The sequence below is a fragment of the Lucilia sericata genome, unplaced genomic scaffold (genome assembly GCF_015586225.1).
Source record: "Lucilia sericata isolate MDLA Ls3-8-SP2 unplaced genomic scaffold, ASM1558622v1 Contig000417F_arrow, whole genome shotgun sequence".
Classification (NCBI taxonomy): Eukaryota; Metazoa; Arthropoda; class Insecta; order Diptera; family Calliphoridae; genus Lucilia; species Lucilia sericata.
Genome location: NW_023994434.1, coordinates 340,137 through 350,560, shown reverse-complemented (window position 1 = coordinate 350,560; position 10,424 = coordinate 340,137). Strand labels below are relative to the sequence as shown.

At 32.2% G+C, this 10,424-nt stretch overlaps 1 pseudogene; it reads left to right on the top strand.

The window, feature by feature from the left end:
• The first annotated feature begins 3,834 nt into the window (after positions 1–3,834).
• LOC119604673 lies at positions 3,835–5,263 on the top strand (annotated as a pseudogene).
• The last annotated feature ends 5,161 nt before the right edge of the window (positions 5,264–10,424 follow it).

The following is a 10,424-nucleotide window of genomic DNA, read 5'->3' as shown; positions in this document are numbered from 1 at the left end:
TACACTTGCAAGTTGCAACCCTCTCTATCTCAGTTTGGTTACAATTCTTGTTATAGTCGTCTATATATAAACAAAAAATCGTTCAATTCATTAGTTATGCGAATTAAGAGAATGAAATGAAAATATTATAAGAAAGGGTATAAAATTTAAAAGAGAAATATATTCGTGAATATGTTGTTTAAACAGTGGAAACTTGTTAAAAAGAAATTCATGAAAAATACTAAAGTTTGGATTGTTACCCTGAAAGGATAAGTCCCAAAGTATGTATCGGTTCAAAAACATTTTCAGAGTCGCTTTAATTGTCTTCGGCTTTTTTGTTGAAATCAGTTAATTTAAACCTCCCGTTAACCATTGTTATGACCCCGTTAACCATTGTGGAATCTGTTAATTTTGATAGAAGATATCTTGTAATTATACCGTCAAATCTAGTGAAAATTAATACGAGTCCTATTCTCTAAATATACAAATATTTTAAGTGAATTTATTTCCCTTCACTAATTCACTTGAGTATCAGACAGCCATTTTGGAATTTTGGAACTAACAGGAATATTTTCACAAAATACACATAGGATTCAGAATTCGCGACAGATGTGTTATAATATACTCGCGATTCTTCTCTTTAGTAACTTATATATCAACAATTTCAAAACGATCGGCAGGATTCATCCAAATGCAGAGAGGAAGATAATACCATACGAATTGAATTCGGGAAATTTTCGAAAACGATTTTGCAGTGCTTCTAAACTATAAAAGGAAATCACTTTTGCACCGAATCATTACTTGGATAAAAAAATGGATCCATTATGATAACCCGAAGAATAAGAGATTCGACCAACCAGCCGAATCGAAACCAAATTCATTGAACTAAAGTAATGTTCTTTATTTAGAGAAACTAGATAGAGATAGTACCCTTATCTATTATGAAACCTGTTAAAACTAATTATTTAGAAAGAAGAAGTGATCGGGATGTGTCTTAAATGCAGGCTTTACCCCGCCCTCTCTCTCTCTCTCGCTCTGTCTCCTCTTAACTTCAGGATTGAACATCCCAAAATCGGCTTGATTCGTTCTTAGCCTCAAAAGATGAGCAATGCTTATGGCACCGAATCCATATGTTGTCAGAAAGACGGGAAAAGGCAACAGCAGACCCCACCAAAAGGGTACTATCTATTATGAAACCTAGCCGGGGTATCACAGAAGACCTCTACCGAATGAACTAATTCATTTTGAAACGAGCAGTGGCCGAAGAACGCTCAATATATGAAAGCTTAATATTCCATCATGACAACGCTCGGGCACATGTTAAAATAAGTATTTAGAAAGAAGTAATCGGAAAGTGCCTTAAATGCAGTATAGGTCAGGCCTTACCCCGCTCTCTCTCTCTCTCTGAGATACTCTTAACTACAGGATTGGGTCACAGCAGACCCCACCAAAAGGGTACTACCTATTATGAAACCTAGCCGGGGTATCACAGAAGACCTCTACCGAATGAACTGATTCATTTTGAAACGAGTAGTGGCCGAAGAACGCTCAATATATGAAAGCTTAATATTCCATCATGACAACGCTCGGGCACATGTTAAAATAAGTATTTAGAAAGAAGTAATCGGGAAGTGTCTTAAATGCAGCATAGGTCAGGCCTTACCCCGCTCTCTCTCTCTCTGAGATACTCTTAACTACAGGATTGAACATACCAAAATCGGCTTAATACGTTCTTAGACTCAAAAGATGAGCAATGCTTATGGTATCCAATCCATATATTGTCAGAAAGATGGAAAAAGGCCATAGAAGACCCAGCTGAATCGAAACCAAAGTGAAATATTCATTGAGCCAAAGTAATGTTCTGTATTTAGTGGAATCAGGGTATCGCGGCATCACAGAAGACCTGTACCGAATGAACTGATTCATTTTGAAACGAGCTGTGGCCGAAGAACGTTCAATATATATTAATATTCCATATGGCAACACTCTTTCTAAATAATTATTTAGAAAGAAGAAGTGATCGGAATGCAGTATAGGCCAAGCCTTACCCCGCCCTCTATATCTCTCTCTCCCTGGGGCGATAAATTAAACATAATTAACATCCAAAAATCGGTTTGAATAGTTCTTGGCCTCAAAAGATCAGCAGTTCTTATGGCACTGAGTCCATATGTTGCCAGAAAGAGGGGAAAAAAATCATAGCAGACTCAGGTCCGCTTTCTGTGTAGATTACACAGCATAACAACATTTTTAAAAAATCAAAACCCAGGGACCAAGATATTCATTTAAAAAAAGGATTAAACTGCTCTAAATCCCGAATCTGGCATCATATTTTGTATATCACATTTCAAAAGGGTTAAACTGCTCTGAATCCCAATCTGACATCATACATATTTTCTCCATTACGTCAGGTTTTTCAGATATCGTATCCTATAATTTGAAACTCCCCGATTTTTGACATATTTGAGACAATATAACAACACGAAAGCACTTTTATATATAAAGAATATTATATCATCTGGAAGTCCAATTGATCGACTTCAAAATGAAGCTTTAACTGTTATATCTTCTTATTTCTTCGAGATAGTCTAACCCAAAAGTTAGAACTACCTTTAATTCAAATAAAAATCAAAATTGTCTTTATTTTAATGGCAAAACGCCTTAGGTTAAGATACCTTCAAGAAGGAAGAAGAGGTTTTTTAAATCTTTAGGACACAATATCTTCAAAACTGATGTGATAGAGAAATTCTGTGTTTTTTAAATATTTCGCTCACAATACCATAAAAAACTGATGTGATAGCGCTGAAAAGTATACCTTGATCTCTGGGTTAATGTTATCGTGAATATCTGAATTTTAGGATTTAAAAAACTAAGTTCAATATTAATTTCATTAATCAATGCCGGTAAAATTTAATACTTTAAATACAACAGTTTAACCTCAACATTCAATTTTCCAAGAGTTTACCGTAATTAATATATAAAAAGTGGGTTACTAACTGAATCAATTTTATGTATGCATACATGACTCTATGTACGAGAGTATGTAAATGTCTAAAACCTAAAAAAAACAACCCCTCAAACCGGATAGCCCAAATAACTTACATATATATCCACAATATAAAATAAGAAGAAGAAGAAGAAGAAAAAAGAGCATATTTTTGCCGTATTAAGGGTAGTTTTAACTGACATTTAGCACAAAAGGTAACAGCCGGTTAAAATCAAATGAGTTTTTACCACAGTTTGAACAGCGGCATCGGAGCGTACGGACCAAATAAATATAGTTTGGCGAAGCGGCAAATTTTCTTTAAATAATTTTAAATAAATTCTCCCTCACTTCTCATTTCATAACACCCTAAATTTAGACGTTTTGAATAAAGAATACAACAAAAAAAAAAAAAGTTAACTAAAAAAAAACACTAAAACTTCGTACATTGTGTATGTATCCAGTGACAATACATACATAACAAATTTTGTGCAATTATACTATACATACATAAGTGTTTTCTCTATGTGTGTGTGTGTGTATGTAAGTAAGTGTCTGTGAATTTTGAACTTTTCTAACGAGAAAAAGAGGTGTTTTAATTTGAATACTACTGCAGAGAAGAAAGAAAACTTGGGTTTTTTTTCTTTGTCCGGACATTATTATATTGGGTGTTAATTAATACATGTTTGGAATTTCTTTTACGTCGGCTTTACTCCTTTGTGAGTTGTAAAATCTTTAAAAGTGGAATCCCCAAAGGCAGAAACTCTACGGACGCTCAGTTAGCACCACCAGTGGAATCACCGGCAGAGCCAGCGACAGCAGCAGCAGCAGCAACAGCAGCCCCTAAGAGTACCACACCGAAGACGGTCCGGTACAAACAAACGTACAAAATGGCTGACAATTGTTTTAAGTGTAAAAAATCAATCAACTCCAAGGAGGCCAGTATCAGCTGTAACTGCCAGAAAAAATATCATCGCAGCTGTGTGAACATCGATGACGCCCTTTACGAGGGCCATACAAAAGAATCCCATGATCTCGTTCAGCTGCGATGAGTGTCGCCAGCAATCGCCCAAAGCCATGGCAGCCAAGATACACGCCATGGAGGATAACTTAATAAGGTTGTAAACGGTGTCAACCAGATACAGGGACGCATGTATCAGCAATACTTCCAGTTCGGTAATGCCAACAATGCCAACGAAGTTAAAAAACAGACCAACAGTCTTATAGTTGTCGGCAATAATTGCAATTCGGATCGTTTGCAAGTCGTCTGTGATTATGGACGCTGGGTGCAAGTGGGCAAATTTGCCACCTCTACCTCAGAGGATGACATTATCGAACATTTGGCTGAGGAGTTAAAGATTAATAAGAATCTTGTTAAATGCACTAAACTGGTGAAGAACGATGCCAATTTGGCTGCATTGTCTTATTGTAAATTTAAGATTTCCATACCGGACTATCGCTTCAACGAGCTGTTCAACGAGGCTATTTGGCCCAGTGGTGTAATGGTCTCACCATTTACCCCACGTTCCCAATTAAATCAAAATCGCATTTAAAGGGGAAAAAAAAAGAAACTGGTAAAGAAAAACATATGTATGCACGCCACCACCAATGAAGACAAAAAGAGCTTAAGTTGATGAAAAAGAGAGAGAGAGTAAGAAAAAGAGAGAGGAAAACGCAAACCTCCCCTCCCCCTTTTGTATAAAACAAAGGGGTGTTGTTTTCAACTTTCTTTTTTTTTGTGGAACCAAAAACTGAGGGTGTTTGCCAATTGTAGGAGTTTTAAGAGAATTTGAGAGAACGACACAAAAAACGAGAGCGAGCGTATTCACACCACAAAGACCAACACAGCTGGGTATGGGGTTCTAACTATATGTATAAGTTATACCGAAAAAAACAACAACAACAGAAACAACTTAATATTTAGCAAACACCTTTCAATTTTGAAAATTATCATCAATTTTCGAGAACTTTTTGTTTTTCATTAAATATTTTTTTAATAAAATTTTTTCATTGATTCATTCAAAGGCGTTGTAGAACATAGAAGATTTCTTTTTTTGTAAGGAATGATTTAAAAATCAAATACAATTTTTTTTTTTTTTCAATAATTCTCAAGAATTAAAAACAAATTTGCAATTGAAAAAAATGTTAGATGAGACAAAAAAAAGAGAACAAATTTTGCTTGAAAAAATCAAGATTTTTTTCCAAACACAATTTAAAAGCTTAATAAAAATAAATATTGAAACATGGTAATACATTAAATATATACTTTTAAAATATTTTAGACATTTATGAAACAAAAACAAAAACAAAATACTATTCTATTCAAAAATAATATGAAAACAAAAACCCAAAGTATTAGAAATTTGCATAATAATTATATTTGTCGTAATTTACAGTAAAACAAACATAAATACATATTTAAAAAAACTTAAAACAAAACAACAATTAAATTATTAAATTTTCAAAAAACTAAATAACAACAATTTAGAAAGTACTACACAACAACAACAAGAAGTAAAAGCATAGAAATACTATATATATATATATATATATATATATTTAATTGTATGTATGTATTTTAAAATATTTCCAAAGATTAACTTTAAGTATATTCCCCCTTTTTAAAAATAAAACACTTTAATTATTTAAAAAAAAAAGCCAGAAAAAAAAGAAAATTAAATAAATTTAATTTTATACTTTAATTTTACAATTTAAATACTTTTCTCTAAACCAAACAAACATTCCTCTTTAAGAAAATTTTTAAATTTCTATTTATTTAAAAACATAACAAACCAAATAAAATAAAACTTATTTATTCACTACAATTTTATTAAAAAAAAAAAAATTTCTTTCATTCCAACAACTCAACTTAAAAAAATATTCTTCAAAATAAAAAAAAAAATTATTAATTAAAATTAACAAAAAAAACATAAATATTAGAAAGACAAAAAACCAACATTTTTAAAAACTTATTCAAAAAAAAAATATGTATTAACTGTAGTTTTTGAAGGCAATTTCTTTAAAAAATAATAAAGCTTGTCGTAAAAAATTTTTAGAAATTTTCAATATTCATTAAAACAAATTATTAAACTAATATATAAAAAAACCTATTTAAAAATCTTAAAACAACTTAAATGAATTTCTAACATCAAATGTTTATTAAACTTGGCCCTACAGCAACACGTGTCCTTTTTTACAATAACCTAAACGATTGTAGAAAAAACTAAAGATTTTTCAATTCAATTATTTTAAAGTTATTGTAAAAAAAACTCGATCTGTTTAAATGCCAATAGAAATGAAATGAAATGAAAATGAATCATTATCAAGTAAAATCTTAATATTTTTTTAAACAAAAATAAAATCGTAATTTATTAAACAAAATAATATACAACAACAATAACAAACAAAACAAAAAACAAACATTCACAAAACAATTTACGTATTTAGTATACAACAAAAACAACAACAACAATATTATGCATGCATGTATTTATATCAAATTTTTAAAACTGAGAAAAATAAATTTGAAAAAAGAAAAAAAAAAACACAAAAAAAAGAAAATGGTTGTTACGAGTATTATTTAAAAAGGATTCTTATTCGATAAATGGAAAGAATATACAAAATATTCAGTCTTTTATGAAGGAGATCGGTCTTTATTAGTATATAGACACCGGAAGTATGTTTTCATGTTTTCAATTCCAAACACCACCTCCCAAGAGTGGCTTCCTCGTAAGAAAGCCTAGTCGATCAAGCACGAGTTTTGGCACAACATATTAAGTACTTTTATACCCTACACCACTTTAGTGGGGAGGGTATATTGGGTTTGTGCTGATGTTTGTAACGCACAATAATATTGGTCCTATACCCACCTTAAAGTATACCAATCGGCTCAGAATCATTTTCTGAGTCGATTTAGCTATGTCCGTCCGTCCGTCCATGTAAACCTTGTAATCAAACTACAGGTCGCAATTTTGGAGATAATTCAATGAAATTTGGCACATGATCTTTTATGGTACCGTAGATGAAGCCTATTGAAAATGGTTAACATCGGGCCATTATTTCACCTAAACCCCATACAACTGAACCTCCGAATAGGGCTTTTAAAACTTGTAATCAAACTACAGGTCGCAATTTTAGAGATAATTCAATGAAATTCGGCACATGATCTTTTATGGTACCGTAGATGAAGCCTGTTGAAAATGGTTTACATCGGTCTATTATTTCACCTAGCCCCCATACAACTGAACCCGCCGAATAGGGCTTTTAAGTTCATAATTATGTTTAATATAGTCATATCTCGACAAAAAGCTGCAATAACCAAGTTGTATACAAGACTTGATGACCCCCACGAATTCCATAATAATAGGTTCTCATATGACCCTAACCCCTATGAAAAGCCTCCATCAAAATTTCACTTAAATGTCCACAATTTTATTCAACAATAAACGGCTTAAGTATGTATATCTAAGGCAAGGTACAATTCAACTTAAATGCTTTATTATGGCAACTAAATCACATTATATTTTTGTCAAAGGTGTAGGGTATTATATGGTCGGCCTCGCCCGACTATAATATCTTACTTGTTTATATTATAAACTTTTGCTAAGTAGTCCATGAACTAGTAGACTAATCAATAGTCGCAGATTAGTACATACAATATAGTCTATTGACTAGTCCATAGAGAAATCCTTAGACTAGTACGTAGATTAATCCTTAGACTAGTTCATAGTTTTATACGTAGACGGACTATTCCATAGAGTAGTCCATATGCTAGTTGCCTGGACTATGGACTAGAGAATATATGAGTCAAAGAGTAGTCCGTAGATTACCCCATATACTAGTTCGTAGACTAGCGCATAGACTACTCCATAGATTAGACTATAAACTAGTCCTTAGACTTGTTCACATACTAGTCAATAGCCTAGTAGACGGACTAGTCCATTGAATAGTTGATATACTAGTTGCCTGGTCTAGAACTAGTGAATACACTAGTCAAAGACTAGTCCATAGATTAATCCATATACTAGTCAATAATTTAGTCTTTGACTAGTTGAAACATATGAAACATACCAGTCCATATAACAGTTTGTTGGTCTATGAACTAGTCAATACCCTAGTCAATTGACTATACTAGTCCATAGACTAGTAAATATACTGTTAAATAAACTAATCCATATACGAGACAATAGAGTATATCTAGTTAATACTTCTCAAAAGAATAGTCTAAAATATACTCAATACACTATGGACTAATCCATAGATTAGACAGTTTAAATTAGACGGTTCGAATATGGTATTATATATATTAACTTAATTTTGTACACAGAGGGAAAAAAAATCGTTTTAAAATTATGATACCAAGAAGTTTAAAATTGTTCAATAACATCCGTTGTCAAAATATGTATGGATAGTTGTCAAAGCAACATGAAGAATATAAAAAAAATACGACGTTCTCAAATCAACAAAGAAATCATAATGTGTACCAAACTGACAACGCAATGTTGTCAAACAGAACGTTGCATTGTCAACGTAAACGAACTGACACAAAGCGTAAACGAAATGACAACAATGCGTTGTTGCAATAACAACGATGCGTTGCAAAAATTACAACGGTGGTTGTTAAAATTATAACTGGGTCTTATTTAAATTTTATACACATCCGTTGTCTAAATGTTAACAAACGAGTTAAGCTCACTTTTGACAACGGATTGTATCAATTTCAGTACTTTTCTAGGGGTTTTTTCCCATTGAATCAGTTGCCTATCCGGACTAAGGAAACTAATTCATAATTCAGTGAAATTGTTAAAGATAAAACAAATAAGAGTTCTATATTCGGCTGTGACGAATCTTAAATACACTTCATCATGTATGTCAGACAGACAGGCATAGCTTAATCGACTACGCTACGGAATGAGACACTTATATATACTCTTCTCACGAAGGTGAAGGGTATAATAATCTCATTACAAGTTAAATTATATGGGAAACTCCCGATTTAGCGAGCATTTGTCCCATTGCGATACCATTAAATTTACTCCTCCTAATATTTGGCAGCTTTTAATTCCTATGGTCCCAGAAAGAATCATCCAATGCTTCTCAGAAATTTTAGTAAATTAGTTGGTGAAACAAACTGTTATGTGAGTAATCCATATCATCTGACACATGCATCCAATTATACAACGCCTAGTAAGTATGCCTATAAGAAGAGTTAATGAATTTCTATCAAGGGTCAATAGAGGTTCTTTTCCATAAATGAATAGGGCATTTTGGAAGAATTTTTAGATACGATCTGACATACGCGGTAACAATTTGAGTTCCGAGTTTTTTTTTGCCGCCCTTTCGTCAATGGTATTTAAAACTCAGCCAGGCGATTATGAATATTAAACAGTTTCATTCCGCTATATCAATTCTTTGAAAGTTGGTTACTTTAGGAATTTAATAACACAATTTACTCACATTGATAGAATGGAGTCGTTTATGGGAGCTTCGGTAAATTGTGGACCAAATGAATATTAAACAGTTTCATTCCGCTATATCAATTCTTTGAAAGTTGGTTCCTTTAGGAATTTAAGAACACAATTTACTCACATTGATAGAATGGAGTCGTTTATGGGAGCTTCGGTAAATTGTGGACCAAACTCTACAGAATTTGAGAATGTGATTAATTTCTTTGAATAAATCATATTTGTCGTATTTATAGTAATAACATAACAATTTTTAAAAGATTTGTTGGGAATAAAGATTTCGTTTCGATTTCGATTATACGATTAGAAGATTTAGACATGTTTTGTTTCTTTTACAACTTGTGTAGAATTTCACCGCTAAAGTCATATTCTAAAGGAGGCCTTATATGGGGACTCAAATGTGATCCAATTTTCGCCATACTTTACAATAGATATCTTGCTACATAATTATTCTGCAAGATTTATTTAATTATGATTGCTGCATAACACAGGCTAGGCTATAGATATCTGAATATTTGATCTGCGCTGAATCCGATTCTAATCTCCGAATTTGTCAATTAAATGTCATGTTGTCTGATCTATATCTTAATAACAGTATAATGGATTATACTATGTTATTCCCTGTTGCTTCTTTGAGATATCTTAACCTAAAGTTACGTTTTTTCAATAAATTTTCAATCAATCATATTTATGATTGTTTAAACCGTATACCTGAAGGACATTTGTATCGGGGAACGATATTGCAAATTTTCAACCTTATCAATTGAGAATATTTGTGAGTATTATAGTTATATCTTCCCATTTGGTCCCTATCATATTTTTAGCAGATAGACAGAAGACTATGGCTAAAACGATTACTTTTTTAGATCTACAATAATTCCATGTTCCATATTACTCAATCACTTATGTGATAAATATATGTCAAAAGGTATTACAAAACGGTCCAAAACGGACTTCTTTTATTAATTAGTAATTGTAAAAACATATTTTCTTCCAGATAA